This window comes from Mytilus californianus, unplaced genomic scaffold, assembly GCF_021869535.1.
Source record: "Mytilus californianus isolate M0D057914Y unplaced genomic scaffold, xbMytCali1.0.p SCAF_5, whole genome shotgun sequence".
NCBI classification, from domain to species: domain Eukaryota; kingdom Metazoa; phylum Mollusca; class Bivalvia; order Mytilida; family Mytilidae; genus Mytilus; species Mytilus californianus.
Window position 1 is genome coordinate 72,739,830 of NW_026262701.1, and position 18,476 is coordinate 72,758,305.

At 33.4% G+C, this 18,476-nt stretch overlaps 1 protein-coding gene and 1 pseudogene across 1 annotated transcript in view; both read right to left on the bottom strand.

Annotated features, from left to right (window-relative positions):
- Positions 1-731, bottom strand: part of LOC127702755 (synaptogenesis protein syg-2-like) — a 47,968-nt gene extending 47,237 nt beyond the window's left edge. The window contains exon 1 of the mRNA XM_052207059.1: positions 415-731. The gene's annotated coding sequence lies outside the window, so the exon portion shown is untranslated. The remainder of the gene's footprint in view (positions 1-414) is intronic.
- Positions 732-16,358: 15,627 nt separating this feature from the next.
- Positions 16,359-17,631, bottom strand: LOC127702756 (beta-1,4-mannosyltransferase egh-like; annotated as a pseudogene).
- Positions 17,632-18,476: the final 845 nt, after the last annotated feature.

Sequence of the window (18,476 nt, forward strand, 5' to 3'; positions counted from 1 at the left end):
ATCTGCCAACACACTCTTTCTCTTTACTCTAAATTTTACTTGACCAGAAAATTGATATTGTCGAATAAATATATCATATTTGTTAAAATACAAGCACACTGAGAACGGTTTAAGTGAATTTGTAGCAAACTTCTTTCTCTGTTTGGGTATCAAATAATTGGTATTGGTAATTTGTCAAATCAATAGGAGTATGTTTCAAAATATGAGGTTAAAGGTTTATATAATTTATAAGTGTCATTTCAAATATGTTTAATAAAATGAAAATATATTTGAAATCCATACCGGAGATACATTTTATATACAATTTCTTTTTGTCTGGTGTTTGTGAATTAATGAATATATTTAAACATTGCTGTAAATGCAAATATGTACAAAAAACAACAAAAAGTTATATGAAATTATTACGCTACATACCAGTTATATTTAATTCCTTCTTGCCTGACGTTTGAGAAGAATCAAATACATTTAAACATTCCCATTGGGTGCCATGTAAGTTTTCTGTCAGAAGTATTCCTGGTATGGTTAGGTTATACGAAGATGAATCACAGGTGTATGTAAATCTTATGTCGTAACTTCCAGCTAGGTTACAAGTGTAATCAGGATTGAATCCTTTAATGATACAAACTGGTTTTTCATTTATTCGGAATTCTACCAAACTGTTTCCATACGAGCATTTAAAAGTAAATTCTTTCCCTTCAACTGCAGAATTGGGAAATGTTGATAATTGGTAAAGTGCTGAAAACAATGACATATTGATGAAACTAAATAGTAAGGTTTTAAAAAATAACAGCAATTAACTCCTCCTGACGTTTAAGTTGTCGATCATCAACGAGCTACCGGTAGTAACATTTTGTTAGTAAAATTTCTCACTTCAAGATTGATATTTCTCACGGCCAACATTTCAGTTCTAACTTGACATTTCCCAGTTCCAATTTTACATTACTTCTGAAGTCAGAAACGTACAATTTGAAGTGAGAAATAGCAAGGTCGATCTAAGAAACGTCAAGGTCGAACTTAAAAATGTTAACTTGCAGTGAGAAATACCAAATCGCAAGTAACTACAAAATGTCAACTCGGAATTGCGATATGAAAAGTTGGAACTGAGATATGTCAACTTAGGACTGAATTTTTTATTTCATTTACCAAAATCATTGTTTCTTGTTCACTTCGTAATTATAAAAATGAAAGATACTACAACATAAAAAATGATTATTTTAAAAGTCCGTGTATATTGATTGCATTTGCTACAGAAGTGTATTAGGACATAGTAAAAATAAAATTGACATTGAACTTTATTTCAGTCGAAATTTTGACATTTTAAATCTTAAAATTTTGACTTTAACTGGAAATTTTGACTTTCTAAAATCTCAAAATTTTGACTTTATTTTGAAATTTTGACTTTCGTATAAAGTCAAAATTTCGATTTTGAAAAATAAGGTTCACTGCCAATTTTATTTTAGCTCTGTCCCTAATACGCTTCCGTAGATTGCCGATGGTAGAGTGGTCTAGAAAGTTTATTTCACAAACAAACATCAGGCAATCAATTTACGTTTTTCGAATTGTGAAATAAAAACTTTGTTTTTTTTACTTTTTTAAAACAATAATCGTTACAGACGTTGCCCGTCACAATCTCTATATATATATTGGTCCAAAATTAACATAAAGTGCCCTGTCCCCAAAATCTCAGTTTGTCAATTTGAGATTTTTTACCCTTTCTTCAGATTTTCGAGCATAAACCACTATAGAGTTTTTCCTAAACGATCCGCAAATGTCTGAGGGGCCTGATGAGTTATTTTCGTTCTTCGTGATCGGCGCATTTTCGCTATCGTGATCTGTTTTTCTACAGATTTTTTTTTTTTTATATTTTCGTGATCCGTGATTATGGAAATTTATTTTCTGTGAATCGTGATTGACAAAAAAATCAACTCGTGAATCGTGATGAGACCCCCAACACCTATATAGTCGTTGCCCGTAACAATTTCATTTTGTCAATTTCAGTTTTTTAACCCTCACAGCAGATGTTTGGACATGAACCGCTTTGGAGTTCTTCCTACACGATGCGCCAATGTTTCCTCTACATCACCTTTATTGTCGTTGCCTGTCACAATCTCTATAATTTGGATCAAAATTAACTGAGAGTGCCCTACCCCTAATTTTATATTGTCAATTTCAGTTTTTTACCCTAACTTCAAATTTTCGAATATAAATCACTCTGGGGATTTTCATAAACGATGCGCCACTGTCTTCTCTACAACACCTAATATGTAGTTGTAACCCGTCACAATCTCTTTAAATATCATGAGCTTTACTGTCGTATGCGGAGCATAAAAATAGAAATTTAATGTGAGATGACTTAAACTTATTCCTTAGTACAATGTATATGTTTTCAAATAAACGAAATAAGAAATTTAAATTTCTATTTTTATGCTTCGCTTACGACAGTTCCTTTGTCCATTCGTCCGTTCGTTCGTACTGGATTAGATTAACGTTTTTGGTTCAGGTAGTTTAAGATGTAGATTTAGTCAGATGAACTTGAAACTTAGTACACATGTTCATTATGATATTATGATCTTTCTAAATTGTATGCTATAACTAGCATTTTGACACAAATTTCAAAGTTCACTGAATATGGAAAAGGAGTGTGCGAGCGAATCATCATGGACAAATATTCTTGTTTTTTTTTATATTTATTTAATTTGTTAACTTTTATTCTCATTTCTGAACCGCCCTATGCTATTATATAATATCCCCTTAGGGCAGTGGCTGGTTCAGAAATGAGAATTGAAAATATTAGTGCCAAGTTTTGAAATTGAAAGTCCAATAAGTAAAAATAGTCGGATCAATATATATAATACGGTCAACTTTACATGATGGCAAACCACCATGCCAAGTATGAAAACTTTCTGCAAAACTATCTCAAAGGAGTTACGTTCACGAGTGTTATATACAATACTAATATATGGTCAAAGTCCCATTACTACTATAAAATATTGTCATTCAAAATGTCTGTATAATATAGTTAACTGTACATGATGGTAAACAATCGTACTTATTATAAGACCTTTCTGTAAAGCGGTCTCTGAGAAGTAACGTACACAAGGAGATGTTGTTACAATGCTAAAAATAAATGGTCAAAATCCCATAACTCTCATTAAACCTGTCAGAATCAAACTGACGATAAAGCTCAGCCAAGAAAATTTGATGATAAATAATCCTCATAAGTATCAAAACTTTAATTGTTTCAAATAGTCTCCTCAAAAGTATTGATTGATTGCGGACATCCGGACGGACGGACGGAGAAAACCCGACGCGGGAAAAAAAATAATATTGTTGCCAAAACATGGTTTTTGTTAAAACATTTAAACAAATTTGAGAAACCTCTTTTTGGGTTAGGATTTCAACAAAAATCAATATAATGGTACGCAATGTAAGATACAATTCAAATATAATTATCTGTGAAAGATAAGCGGTAAAACTTTGCTTTCGGTATAAAAAAATTTTGTTGTGCTACGACTTTGGCGGAAATCGATCTACATTCTAAGCCGATTCCCGATGCCAAAAAACATATATTGAGATGGTACTGGAACACATTTATGCTTTGGTACATGTGAGAGAACAACCCTCCCACCCCCCCCCCCCCCCCCCCCACCCCCCCCAAATAAAATTAAAAACAAAATAGGTGCACAATTTGTTACAATTCTTAGAGTGGTCAGTCAAATTCAGATTAGGGGTTTAGGAGAAAAGGGGATGTAACTGTGTTCTGTTGTATGCAAATGATTTGCTGAAGGAAACAGCGAAAAAGATTCTTACAGAAAAACAAAAGTATTGTGATAGTATTTGACACAGTTTTTGACATACGGGATATTTCAATTATCAATTACTTATTATGTCCTTAAAAAATAAAAACAACACTATATAAATGTCATGCTTTCACAGAGAAATATGAATGCAAAAACTGCATAAATTCATTAGAAATATGGGCATATAATGACGTAAGTGTGACGTCAAAAATCCTGTTTATTTCATTTATTTTTTACAATATTATGCATTTTCATATATCATGTGCAACTTTGAAATTATTCCTAAAAGTTCGGGGGTTTTTTTTTTGTATTTTTATTCGGGGGAGGGGGGGACATGCCTTAATGAACCCTACCTACTCCTTTCTGAGTACTATTTAACCGAAATTTATTCATGTTATTTTTAGAGGCCGTGTAGAATAAAGCAAGAGAAAATATTCTTTATGTATACAAAATCAAACAATTAATCAACATAGTAATCTATACACTAGGACTAATTCCACCAATCATTTTCTCCTTTTATTCTTTGTAAAATCATTCATTTTTAACAAGTTTTAACCGTTATAACTTTATCTAAAATTAAGTCACACATTGTATGACTGAATTCAAATCCCTTTTTAGTACCCCTGTAAAAATTTTGACTATTAGTTCATTACATAAATATAATGAAATGTATTTACCTGGATAGTGTTAAAAAGAAAATTTCAACTTCCTGATTGAGTTATGAGGCCAAATTGTACTGTTCTGTTGAAGTGCCATAAATTGTTCATAAAACCAGTAAATATAAAAAGAATGACGTTATTCTATGATTGAAATATCATCATTTTACAAAAAGCAATTGGTTTGCAATGAAATGTAGGATCTATTCTACATAACAATGTATGTGTGGTAATGTTTTTATACCCACGCTCAGGAGGAATTATGCATACTGTTGTACCCATGTCTCCATCGTCCGTATGTCCGTTTTTCCCATTAAATTTCCGTCACATTCTATAAGTAATATAGCTACATGAAATGTGTTATCAGACTTTATGTCGGCAAGTTATACCGTGTGACTCGGATAAATTCATCGTCCGTCAACTTCCTGTTTACCGAATACTTAATATATATTCTAGACATAATGGTCATGTATGAAATTTCGGTGCATTTTATTTTGGGAAACTGCAAATAAGAGGTCCCTGAAATTTGTTATCAAGCTTCATGCCAGCATCATATACCATGTGACGCGGTTACAGATTCATCGTTCATCAACTTTCAGTTTACCGAATACTTATACATTATTCTAGCACATACTGGCCATGTATAGAATTTTCGTCCCTTTTTTACGGAACTACAAATAAAAACTTCCTGAAAATTCCTATCACGCTTTATGGGATGATTCTTTACCATGTAATGCGTTTCAGATTTATTTTACATCAACTTACTAAGAGCAGAATTATCATGATAGTTCACAGTTCTACTGGTCATTTATTTACTATTCTAATATACAACCGAACTGTTTGTTTGGTGGTATAATACAATTGGAAAATTAGCTTAAGAAATAAATTAAGTTGAAACATATTTTATTTGCAAAAGTAGCAAAAGGGATTGGACTCAAGTTATAACAACATTAGTGACGTCCTCTCCCTATATAAATACAAAATACATTAGATAATGACGAAAAACATAGAAGGAATGCATGTAATACAAACTACAAACAAACATAAAAACAAACAATACAATATAATACTAGTATGGAATATTATATAAGACTGGACTATAGTGAAGAGTTGGAAAGTAGGAATTCAGAATTTAGTTGAATGTTCTAAATCTTTGTGTAATTCTGATATATGATTGTACAGACTTAAAAATTTCTTTGTTTTGCTGAAATGAAAGGTCATCGTCGCCAGCCAATAGTAAAGTAAAGTAATCTTTATTTAAAGTCGGGTTGCATATCTATACTATTAAATGAGAAGACCTCATTTTGTGTGTCGCTTCTCTTCCTTCCACAATAAATTAATCATCATGCCTCTGTGTCCTATAGGTACCATGGGTAATCGCATTTGTCATCCTCGCTTATGATTATTCAGTTTAGGCTATTTTGGGAGGAAAACGAAAATAAAGGCGTCCTGATATTATTTCCGTCATCGGACGGACTTTTAAGTCATAGACAAGAATTCCGTTTAGGACTGTTTTAAAATAACACATAATTTTCATAAGTACTTGGGGACAGGAAAATTGTTTTCGCGTTTTTCTTTCTACTATGAACATACATATACTATAAATAAATGTATTTGCTATTTACTATCAATTCATAGTTAACTCTCCATGGCGGTCACTGATATCAGAGACGGATATATGTATATATGTCTCTGCTGATATATTATATAGAGAGTCTATATATAATATATCAGTGACCGCCGTGGATAGTAAACTTGGAATTGATAGTAAATAGCAAATACACTTTATTTAGTGTATGTGTATGTTCATAGTATACAGAAAAACGCGAATCTATACTATTAAACGAGAAGACCTCATTTTGTGTGTCGCTTCTCTTCCTTCCCCAATAAATTAATCACCATGCCTCTGTGTCCTATAGGTACCATGCATAGTCGCATTTGTCATCCATTCTTATGATTATTCAGTTTGGGTTATTTTGGGAGAAAAACGAAGAAAAAGGCGTCCGGATTATGTTTCCGTCATCAGACCGACTTTTAAGTCATACCCAAGACTTCCGATTTTAAACTTTAAAAGAGGGGGTAAAGGGTTATTATCGTGCAACGTGTTTTGCAAGTTTTTATTTCACGTGCAGCCGTGAAAAAGGTTCGTTATTCATCGTGTTTCTTGAAATCGATAAAAAGATCAATGTGCAAGAAATTTTTAATTGTTCGCTCATCGTGAAATGGCAATTTTATTTCGCGTTCTTCCGTGCAGATACCCCCCTTTTCTCCCCTCTTTAAACACAATTTTCATAATTACGCGGGGACAGGACAAGTATTTTCGCGTTATTCTGCATGTATACTATGTTTATAATCATAAAATATATAGAGAATCTCTATATAATATAGCAGTTATCGCCGTGGAGAAGAAACTTGGAAATGATAGTTAATAGCAAACAAACTTTATTTATATTATATGTATGTTCATAGTATACAGAAACGCGAAAATCATGGCATTTAACAGAGAGCAAAAAAATAACGGACTTTGAAAAAAAGGAAGAGGGCTTAAAATAATTGTCCGGTCTCCAAGTGTCTATGACTCAGTTTGATACCTTTTCTGAAATTCTCCAGACATAAAATCTTTTACAAAAATTCATCCTACAACAGTTTACATAACCAAGCTCTAAATATCCGCGATTTCGCGGGTGTGTTCTAGTATAAATGAAATTAACAGAAAACAAAAAGTAACGGACTTTGGAAAAAAGGGGTGGCTAAAATGAATACCATAGTGTCCCCAAGTACCTATGACTTTTGATACCTTTCCTGAAACTCTCCAGTCATAAAATCTTTTACAACAATTCATCCTACAACAGTTAACATAGTGACTATACTTTCAACCAAGCTCTAAATGCCCGCGATTTCGCGGGTGTGTTCTAGTATACATAATAACAAGGAACATGAGCTCTTAAGAGCTCTTTAACCGACTGAAATAAAAGCTCAATAGATATAAGATATCTTTCTAATTTCAAAAACAATATTTCTTTTGCTTCGTTGTGTAAAGGGCACTCAAAAAAATAGTGAATATTATCCTCAACAGGCTGGCCACAGCTGCATGCGGGATTGGGTTTAATATAAAGAAATAAATGTTTGTCACATGTAAGATTATTAAACGTGATGTACATAAAAGATGCGCACAATACCAATAAAAATTAATTAGTCGGAAGATAAACCGACCAGTCCTCGACTAAAAACGATAAAACTATGAACAAACAACAGTCTATACATCATAGCAAACTAAAGACTGAGCAACAAGAACAATATAAAAAACCGGGGATAAAATCTCAAGTGCACTGGAAGGGTTAGAAAATCCTGCATGACCTGCTCATGTAATACAATTTATAGCCTAATCGTTTGATTCTGCCATCCAACTATTTTGATTCGAGAGCAGCTGATGAATCCCATGTAGACGTGTGTTAGTTTTTACTGACACTACATGTTATTAATCCTACCTTTGTTTTCTTCTAAATAAACAGTCATTAGAATCGCGATCACAGTGTATTTCATGATTGAAATAATGTTGACTGTACTTCCTTCTTTGTCGATAATGAATGTACATATAGATAATCCTTTTTTTAAATTTGAAACACGATCACTTCCAATATGTTCTTTTTTACCTGCCTTTATTGTATGACTGTATGTAAAGGACATAGTAAAACAAACTGTAAATTTGCTGTTTTTACAACTCGCTTATCTTATTCGCATATGTATTTTTTTACTTTTATAACTCAAAATTTATTACAACACCTTTGACTTTTAAAATCTAAAAATTTCACAACGAAATAGTGTATTTATAGTCAAAATTTTTGTTTTTTATCTACAAATCGAACACAAAGTCATTTTCTTTTGTTTAGTTTGGCTGTTTGAAAGCTATGATTGGAAGGAATAAATGATATATAAAAATATAAGACGAAAAAGAAAAGGCGAAGAAGTACATATTTGAGAAGTTATGTATCTCAATAATAAATAAGTGTTAATTTTAAAGATTTTGCCCTCTTAAATCACATAATTATTTATTACATAATATTAAACATAATTTGTAAAGTACTGCTCGACGAGTGTCCTTGGATAACATTTGGAAAACTACAGAGAGAGAGAGAGAGAGAGAGAGAGAGAGAGAGAGAGAGAGAGAGAGGGGGAGAGAGATAGAGAGAGAGAGCATGTTTGTGCAAATTTGAGAGCACAGAAAAGTTCCTACATGCCGTATGAAGAACTGTTTCTATAATTGTGATGTACATTAAACATGAAAGAAAAAACATCAGATTTACTTTTACAGCTATGGGACTACATGATTAACCCTTCCATTCACTTGTAATCAAATAACGTCCTTTTTCTTTTTTTACGTACTTACTCTTAATACTGCTTGAGTTGTCTTTCTTCAAAAAGATGTTTTAAAACATTACTTTTAGCAGAAAAATTCCCAATGTGTTTTGTTTAAAAAAATATGTATAAAAATTCATATTCATCGATGATTTATATTCTTATTCCCACTTTATCGCAGATTCGTGGAAAAGAGGAGAAATATCTTGAGCATGTTCATAGTTTCAACTGTGATTTTTCTCAAAATTTCTTCCAAATGAAATGTTTCCTAAGGAAACTGACAGGAAACAATCAACATATCAGTAGTGTCGGTCAATTTCAATGTATAAATAGATAAAGTTTGGTTGTTAGCGCGCGACCATCCCCCATCTTGGAACAGTGATGTTACAACACAATATTATAGTAAACTTTGAAAATAAATTGGAAAGGGCTTCACTATTCTAGTCGGTATTAACCACAAAAACAACTAACTTAAAGACAAATGCATGAATTGCACGTAACAACCGAGGCAGTGTCCAATTCGATTTGTTTGAACATTTTAAGTCACAGACTGCAAAACAACTATTGAGAGGGATACTAATGGTAGATATCCAAAAAACATTTTACACTATAGATCATCAAATATTATTTGAAAAATAAAAGGAGCTACTGTCGTCAAAAGTGTCAATTGGTTTGAAGCCTATCTACTGTGGATTCATTAGCTACCAATTTTAGTGGATTTCGTGGAATGGGAACCACGAATTTAAATGTTCAACGAATTAAGGATTTCTATAGGAATGTATAGACAATCTTTCAAAACCACGAAATCAAATACATGTATCCACGAAAATGCAAGTTTTCCTCAATCCACGATTGTTGTTACCGACGAAAATAAATGAATCCAAAGTATCTGGAAGAAAGAAACTTGTTCACGAAAATTTGACCGGTCGTATGAATATTAATTGCAATGTCCCGCAAGAAAGCATTTAAGGCCCTTTGTGTTTCTTCTGTCCCGTTAACGATATGTCTATCAGCACTCAATCCGGGTGCAAATTCTACGCTGACGACAACACTATGATATTTTCAAAGAGCCCGATGTCAGCTAGCAGACATTCGGCAAAGACCTTCAATTATACAATAACTGACCGTTTTGTTGGAGACTGCATTGTGATCTTTAGTTGTTGAGATCCTCGTCCATTGATCTCAATGGCCATCATACCACATCACCTTAATATAGACGAAAAGTTAGTACTACATGACAATACACTTATTCAAAACTGAATGCATCATATTTAGTCCGAAACAGAAGCTCAAAAAGTAATGAACTTTCAAATTCAGTGCCCTGATCATGTTATACAATCACAACAACAGCTAAAGAATTATTAGGACACGCCATGAGTTTACTGAGGTATAGAAATATGGTTACCTCTTGACCTCTCCCGACCTGAAGTATATATAAATATGCTAGGTTATTCAGTTTGGCTGTGTTGGATATTTAAATACGCAACCACGTCCGGTCAGAATAGGGACACTAAATTCGATGCCTCGCGTAGGGAGTGTGGCCTCGGTGGCCGAGATGTCTAAGTAGTTCATCTTCTTATCACTAGACTTTCAACACCGAGGTTGTGAATTCAGACCCCGCATGGGCAGGTGCGATCAACTTCATCTTAATTTATTAAGATTGTCAGTTTTCCTATTGAAGGTCGGTGGTTCCCTCCGGCTTCCTCCACATTTAATAAATGACCGCCACGAAATATCCAAAAGTGCTGAAATTGGTGTTAAACACTAATAATCAATCAACCAATCATCGTGTAGGAAGAGTACCACACTGTTTGCATGTCATAGAGTCCCTGCGACAATTCTGTAATATGTCCGTATATGTAGTGACGAGAGAACTAGTCCTAAATGTACTGCACCAGATGCGCATTTCGACAATAAAAGTCTCTTCAGTAATGCTCGGGCCCAAACTATTTGAAAATCAAAGAGCTAATTCAAGCATTGAAGTGCTGATAAAACAGAAAAAGGCCTAAACAATAGTCAAATCTGGACGCGGCTTATATCAGGGCAAATATCCGGCCTATATCCAACACACCCTTATTTTACTGTAACAGTCCGAATTTCCGATCCTTTTACCCGAAAGACCTTCCTTGTATTGTTTGTTTTCGTCATTAACAGGCACGAAATATGCATTAACATGCACTGGACGTTAAACAAGCAACAATCATTGAACCATTTAAATATTAAGGCCAAGAAATTTATGAAAGTGTAGCTAGTGAAAATAGAGTCAACTAAATGATCAAAAAGGTTAAGTGCAGATTAAAATTCATGTGCCGCCAGGCAAACGGTTTGTAAACGAAAAGTCGAAAACTTCAGTCACAGATCTGATCCATTGTCAGTTTGACTATTCCCACATCTGGTAAGTTTTTGACTACAAATTGCCTAAAATAAAACGGTCTGATCCAAAATAAATTAGATTCAAGACCAAGACATTGATGACAGGATGAATCAATTGAGATTAGGCCACGCAAACAAAGTATACAACTCAGCCACGACGTCCCTTCTATTTGAAAAGGGAAAAAAATATGAGAATCAGCGGTTATCGTGAATATATAAGTAGGATAGGCCAAAATTCCTGTTTTGGCGATCAAAGGATTCAAGGGGGTGAACTAGAATAATTTTTTCTGTATTGCAATATAGGACTGCACCATTTCATAACGATAAAAATCTATAAAAGATCTTGCAGTCTTCCAAAAAATAGTGAAGCTATATTTAAAGTTCATGTACATGTATCATAAACATTTAACAAGTTCTGAAATCTATTACAATGACTTTAAAAGAGGGACGAAAGATACCAGAGGGACAGTCAAACTCATAGATCGAAAACAAACTGACAACGCCATGGCCATATATAAAAAGACAAACAGACAAATAATAGTACAGATGACACAACATAGAAAACCAAAGAATAAGCAACACGAACCCCAACAAAAACTGGGGGTGATCTCAGCTGCTCCGGAAGGGTAAGCAGATCCTGCTCCACATGTGGCACCCGTCGTGTTGCTTATGTTATTACAAATCCGGTAAATAGTCTAATTCGATAAGTCGTGTCATGACCATTTCTCGATAAATTATGTATAAGATGACACTGAAAGGATGCCGTTGGAAATAATCGGTAACGTTTTCATGGGTTATCCTTCAAGTTGTTCATCCTTGGGAGGATACATTGAATCAGCTGTGCAAGTACTTTTTAAAGATGAGCGTTAAGGAATCCGAAGTTATGCTACCGAAGAATTTCTTGTTGGTATTTAAAACAAGTTTGCATTCAAGAAAACATAAACATTTCAAAAATTTAAAAAGTAAATGTCCATGAAGTCGAGGTAATTTCTAACCTGTACAAACAGCTGTGATTGGTAAAACTGATTCAGTCACTAATTTCTCTTAGCACTTATAGTTTATCACAGGCATGATTATTCGGCCTCAGTTAAGCAATGTCGCTTTAGGGTTTATGTTTCTTAATTTTCTAGAAAGCATATAATTTAGTACATATAATCTTGATTTTGTTACATTTTTTGTACATCTGAAGCTTTCCTGTATTCCAATTTTCATTATATATAAATATATATTTACAAGTCTAAATTGAAAATAACGTTCAAACCTATGATTTCGTTGGATAAAAACCGCAATTTTTATACGTGTGCTTGCAAAACAAATTTTTTGGTAGAGGGGACAAACAACATTTTCCAAAAGACCAAAAAAATGAAAAAGTATATTTAAACAAAACGCATTTGAATAGCAGGTCGAACAACGGATGTTCTTAAATCCTGCTGACTGTCAATGGCGATTGCCAAATAAACGGATCACCAGATGTAACAAAATGGATCTTAACTATTAATTTAATACCAAACAGAAAACAATAAACTTGCGGAAAAGATGGTATACCGCAAACAAAAGGTGCAAAAATTAGTACACCATATCCGGATTTCGACAATTAATGTCTCTTCAGTGATGTTAGGAATCGAAACGGTATTTGGAAGGCCATATAAATATATATCACTGTCCAAGAGTGTAATTTGGGTTATTTCAAAGTCATTTTTCCGAAATGCCGTTCACTCTATTAAAATTGCGATTGAATATCTATTATTTGTAAAGCAGAATGAACTAAAAACCCATACATAATTTTGCTTTTAAAGAGACAACAAAGAACACGAACCAAAGTAAAAATATTACAGAAAAGATCTACTTTTATGTTTTTTGAATATGCACAAACAAAATCTTAATCGATGCATAATGTTATACATTCCAAGCCATTCTTACATAATTAATTCATTTTTGCTTGCTTAAGGTCCAGTTGCAAACATTTCACGAAATTTAACTGAGTTGCAGTGTTAATAATTATTCATTTAGGTTTACATTTATTTGAATATAGAATGTTACTATCAATAATATAAGCATGCTTTGTCAATCGCAAATTTTCGTTTCCTATAGCCAAATAGCAACTTGAAAACTTTCAATTTTCAAAGTTTTTGATATACAAGTTTGTGTTCAGTTTAGATGAATGAAAACAACACGCACGATTTGAACTAGTTTCTTTGCAATATTAGATCATAATTCTTTTTTTAATTTGGACTGTTTTGGAGACCTTGCTTGAACATATTCCTTAACGACAAGAGACTGTACTAATGAGGACTGTTCTTCCAAAGAAATAGGGCCAATTTCCCCTGCATCTGTTTCGCTCATTGCGTCAAAATCAAAAGGTATTCAAATCCTACCGGAAATAGAATATTAACATCTTTTCTCTATAAGAATGACCCAAATATGAAAAATGATGGCCAAACTATTATTTTTAGGTTCAAATTCAAGGAATGAACCATGATGAGGTAATAAAACTGACAAAAATTTTCATCACCATGGTCTCGTTGCCATGGAAGCAAGACTCTCCTTAGTTTATATAGGTATTTTTGTGTATTCTAGCATTCGACCTATAAAAAAAAAGAAATTCAGACAAATAGTATAATTACTTCCTCTGCAGCAGTTGTGTTTGGATGATATACATGTACAATGTAGGTATCCTAAATCCTTAAAACCAATTATTGATAAAATATTCAGTCTAATTATCAGATTGTAGTTCTTTTTTTTTACGGAACAAATAGTTGATTTTTGACTATTTTGAACATGTTATATACTCCGAAAGCAGAATGTCCTTAAAATATCATTATGAAAAATGAAGTTAAGGTTGTTTTCTTAAACCATGAAAGCCACCTTCGTAGAGTTTTATTGATACATGTCTTTATATATATATTTGGTGTATTACAAAAATTGGGGTAGAGCATGTTTAAATCATTTACAGAAATATCGGATAGGTTTTGCCAGTTGGGACAGGTAGGTAAAAATATGTTAAAGTGAAAAGGTTTCATGAAATTTTTATGCAACTTAATGAAGTGCAAGATAAATGTCAGTGCTATATCAATCTAAAACAAAGAGTTAACAGATATGCAGAATTCTACATGGACACTGGACAAGTGCCTGCTCTGTAGAATAAGCTTCATTAAATAGAATATAATAAGGATTAATCTGAGGATATATTAAGAGGACTCCCCCTCTCTGCATCCACCCTAGGTAACGCATCAGCTGATGAAATATGTAGATACAATAAGACGCTATGCAAATATGAATATATTTTTTTATATCAAAGCTATGACACAGCATTAATTCTTCTTTGCCTCCCTGCCAACACTTGATGTATCTTAAACTTATACATCAAGGTTAGTCAGGAACCTGATGTTCAGTGGTTGTCGTTTGTTGATGTGGTTCAGAAGTGTTTCTCGTTTCTCGTTTTTTATATAGATTAGACCGTTGGTTTTCCCGTTTGAATGGTTTTACACTAGTAATTTTTGGGGCCCTTTATAGCTTGCTGTGCGGTGTGAACCAAGGCTCCGTGTTGAAGACCGTACTTTGACCTATAATGGTTTACTTTTATAAATTGTGACTTGGTGGCTATTATATCTATGCTCCATTTATCTGTATCAGTAGACAAAAAATACATTATGCAGTTAAAAAATTATACTAAAGGAAAAAAACTCGTACAAATATATAAATTCTATATTTACCCATTATAGTATAACTATATTGTAGATTAAGTTACCTTTCAGCTATTTGCAGACGTTGTCGGAACAAACTGCTACCATCACAACAGACAGATATTACAGATGAAATACAGATACTAGATTTAAATTTAGATATTTATTTTCAAAGTTAATTGCGATAGAATAAAACAGCCACACACAAAACTTAATATTGAGCTACCCGGACTCCACTAAGAACTAGGAGTGAGTCTAATGACTGCATACATATCGTATGAATAAGATTGATTGGTTGATTGGTTGGTGTTTAACGCCACTTTCAACACTATTGTGCTATTTCGTGGCGGTCAATTTTTATTGGTGGAGGAAGCCGGAGAGAACCACCAACCATCGGTAGGAAAACTGACAATCCTAGTCAATTAAGATTGGAGTCGAATGCACCTGCCCCGTGCGGGATTCGAACTCACAATATCAGTGTTGACTGGCTATTGATACAGTAGTTTGTCTACTTAGACCACTCGGCCACCGAGGCCCCTGTATGAATAAGAAAACAATTGTCTATATAAAAACAAGGAGATGAGGTATGATTGCCAATGCGACAACTATCCACCAAAGTTCAAATAAAGTAGATGTAAGCATTTATAGGCAACCGTACGTCATTCCGAGGGCAACAATGAGAAAAACCCATACCGTATAATCGGCTATAAAAGCCCCCGACATAAAAAAAATATGAAACAATTCAATTGAGAAAACTAACGGCCTAATTTATAACAAAACAATTTACGAAAAATAAATATGACAGACATGAACAAACGACAACCACTGAACTACAGGCTCCTGACTCGGGACAGGCACATACAGAATGTGGCGGAGTTAAACATGTTTGTGAGAGCTCAACCTTCCCCCTAACCTGGGACAGTGGTGTAACAGCACAACATAAGAACAAATTATAAAAATCAGTTGAAAAAGGCTTAACTCATTAGATCGATACAAAGCAGAAAAAACATCAAACATAAACACAGACCGGACGTGGCAGGGTATTTATCCATCCATCATCCCTAACAACAAAAAGGACTCTAAGTACCGATCTGAGAGTACTCGCAGTTACTGATAGCTAGTTCAAAGTCAATAACAACTAATGAAAAACAAACCTTAAACCAGGACTAAAATATCAATCAGTACACATCCAACATACAATGGATTTAGTGTAAAGACGTCATTAACAGTCAGAGAAAAACATGACCTTGTTTCATGCCAAAATAAAGGTATCGACATTATTTATACCAGTAAAAGCAATATTCAAAGATCTAATTACAGTGTTGAATTGGTAACCTTTTAGAATAAGTTTATTTAACGGATTGATAAGTTTACCCGTATACTGTTTTCCTGATTTTGGAGTTTGCAAAGTGTTTTTTGTCTATTGCTGCCTCTGCTTTAATTTTTCATGCATGCACAAGTTTTCTGCAAGAAATAACATTTTAATATTTATGAAAATTAAACTTTGATGAATAATTGTTTTGGCAACTCTTTTTCAACAATGTGAAAGCCTCCGGATGTTAGAAAAGCTAAAAACACCGCACAATATTCCATTGTTATAAAACAGGGAGTAGTAAAATTGGTAAAATACAAAGAAAGATAAATTTGAATAAGCCTAAACGTCTGTAGTCGAATGACTTAATACATCCGAATACATATAAAAATGCCATCACACCGCCAGTGAAACCAGACAAAAAGGATGCAGTTTGTGGTATTGGTATCGGGATAAGCGGAACAAGGACCATGTTTGGTATTGAAAGCAAAATGGTAAAGTAACGAAGAACTATGAAGAATATTCCAAGTTTATATCTCATAGGAATAGTCTTGCAAAATAATGTCTTCAAGTGTCCCTGAATCCAACGTTTTCTTTGTAGAACAAAGTCTTTTGGTGAAAAGGGACTCTTCTCCCACATTTCTCCCTCGATGAATCCACATGTATAACATCTCATCCAGGCTTTTAATGCAAAGAAACAATCTTCCGTTAAACTACCATCAACACCAAAATCAAAGGTAACGTTTAGTTCAACTGATGCTTTCACAACTAAGAAACTCCCCTTGGTCCCCAATATTGGCCTATGTAAACATTTAAAGCAGAATCGGTATCTTCCATAGTCAGTTCCGATGCGTACTAAATCTGCTAGGGTAGTTATCCAGCGCACAATTTCTTCTTTTGCATAGATGATTACTTCCTGACCAAATGAATATATATCATCATGAATGAAATTAGCTATCCCTATTACAGATGATTCGGTTAATACTGTCTCCTCATCCAGATGAACTATCCAGTCATTGTCCGATAGTATATTAACTTCATCTTCTAATGCGAATTGTAAGGCTCTTGCTTTGTAGAGGCTACCATTTGTAGTGGAATATGTGGATGGAACGACTACTTCACGGATACAACTATTATTTGGTAAGCCTATTGGAGAATCGGTTACAATTTCAAACTGATAATGATGCAATCCTACCTCTAAGCATGTTTTGATATTTTTGTCAACAGTTCGATTCACAAGATGTGGATATTTACCTTTTGTCACAACTCTGAAACAGATGGAAGGTAAAGACATTGGGGATGTTTTAAGTTTGGGCTTTTCTGGATGTGTGTTGAACATGACTATTCCTAAAAAGTTGCATATAACAATCGGCAAATGTATCAATGTTATGTATCTCATTATATATAAAATAATTGTCGGCCATTTTCCATAAGCTAAAATAAGGATCAAAACTGTAGTTGGTAGAACTAAATCCACCTGTCAAGAAACAAACAACCGTCAAAATTATTAGGAAGAGGAAGATGGTAAGGCAATGTTTGATGTTGATGCTCTGTCCAGAAAGCTTAGCCATAGTCTTCAGTTTTTAAATCTGAAATCAAAAGAACATATGCTTGAATTTGGATAGACCTTCCAATAACAAATTGTATATAATTTTTCTCAGATGTCCGTGTTTGGTGTATATTTGGCATTTTTTCTATTGGCTCACAAAAAGAACTCTTCAATCTGTTAAATGTTGAATTATGCACCAACAGTGTTTTGCCTTTGTGTTTTGCGTTTGGTAGACATATTTTGGAGAGAGTTGGAACGACGAAAAATGTGAGATTTTCTTTCATCAGTTTAATGAGTTCAAGTAATATTTGTCGGAGAAAGCGACTTAACTCGGCCCAAACTGAGTACGTTTGTAAATGTCTAAAACTAAATTCAATATTGATATTTTCCAGAAAAAAATATATTTGATTTCCCTTGGAAACTTGCAGGTTTGGCGCATTGGAAAACAATGCATATAGAAATATAATTTATAATAGCTATATCGTTAATATTTTTTTTTCATAACGTTTAATTACCAGCTTTATTTTTCATATTCATAAGTACGGCTATAAAAAAACCTAGATTGTTTTTGATATAATAATAACATAAAAATATAAAGCTGATGAGGTTTTTATCAAATATTAAAACGAATTAAACAAAACATCCTGAACGTAAAAAACAAGGAATGGATCGCAGCCATTCATCAGCTAAACAAATAGGTTTCTAGTACTAGTACATGTAAAGTTATGATATAAAAATCTACATTCA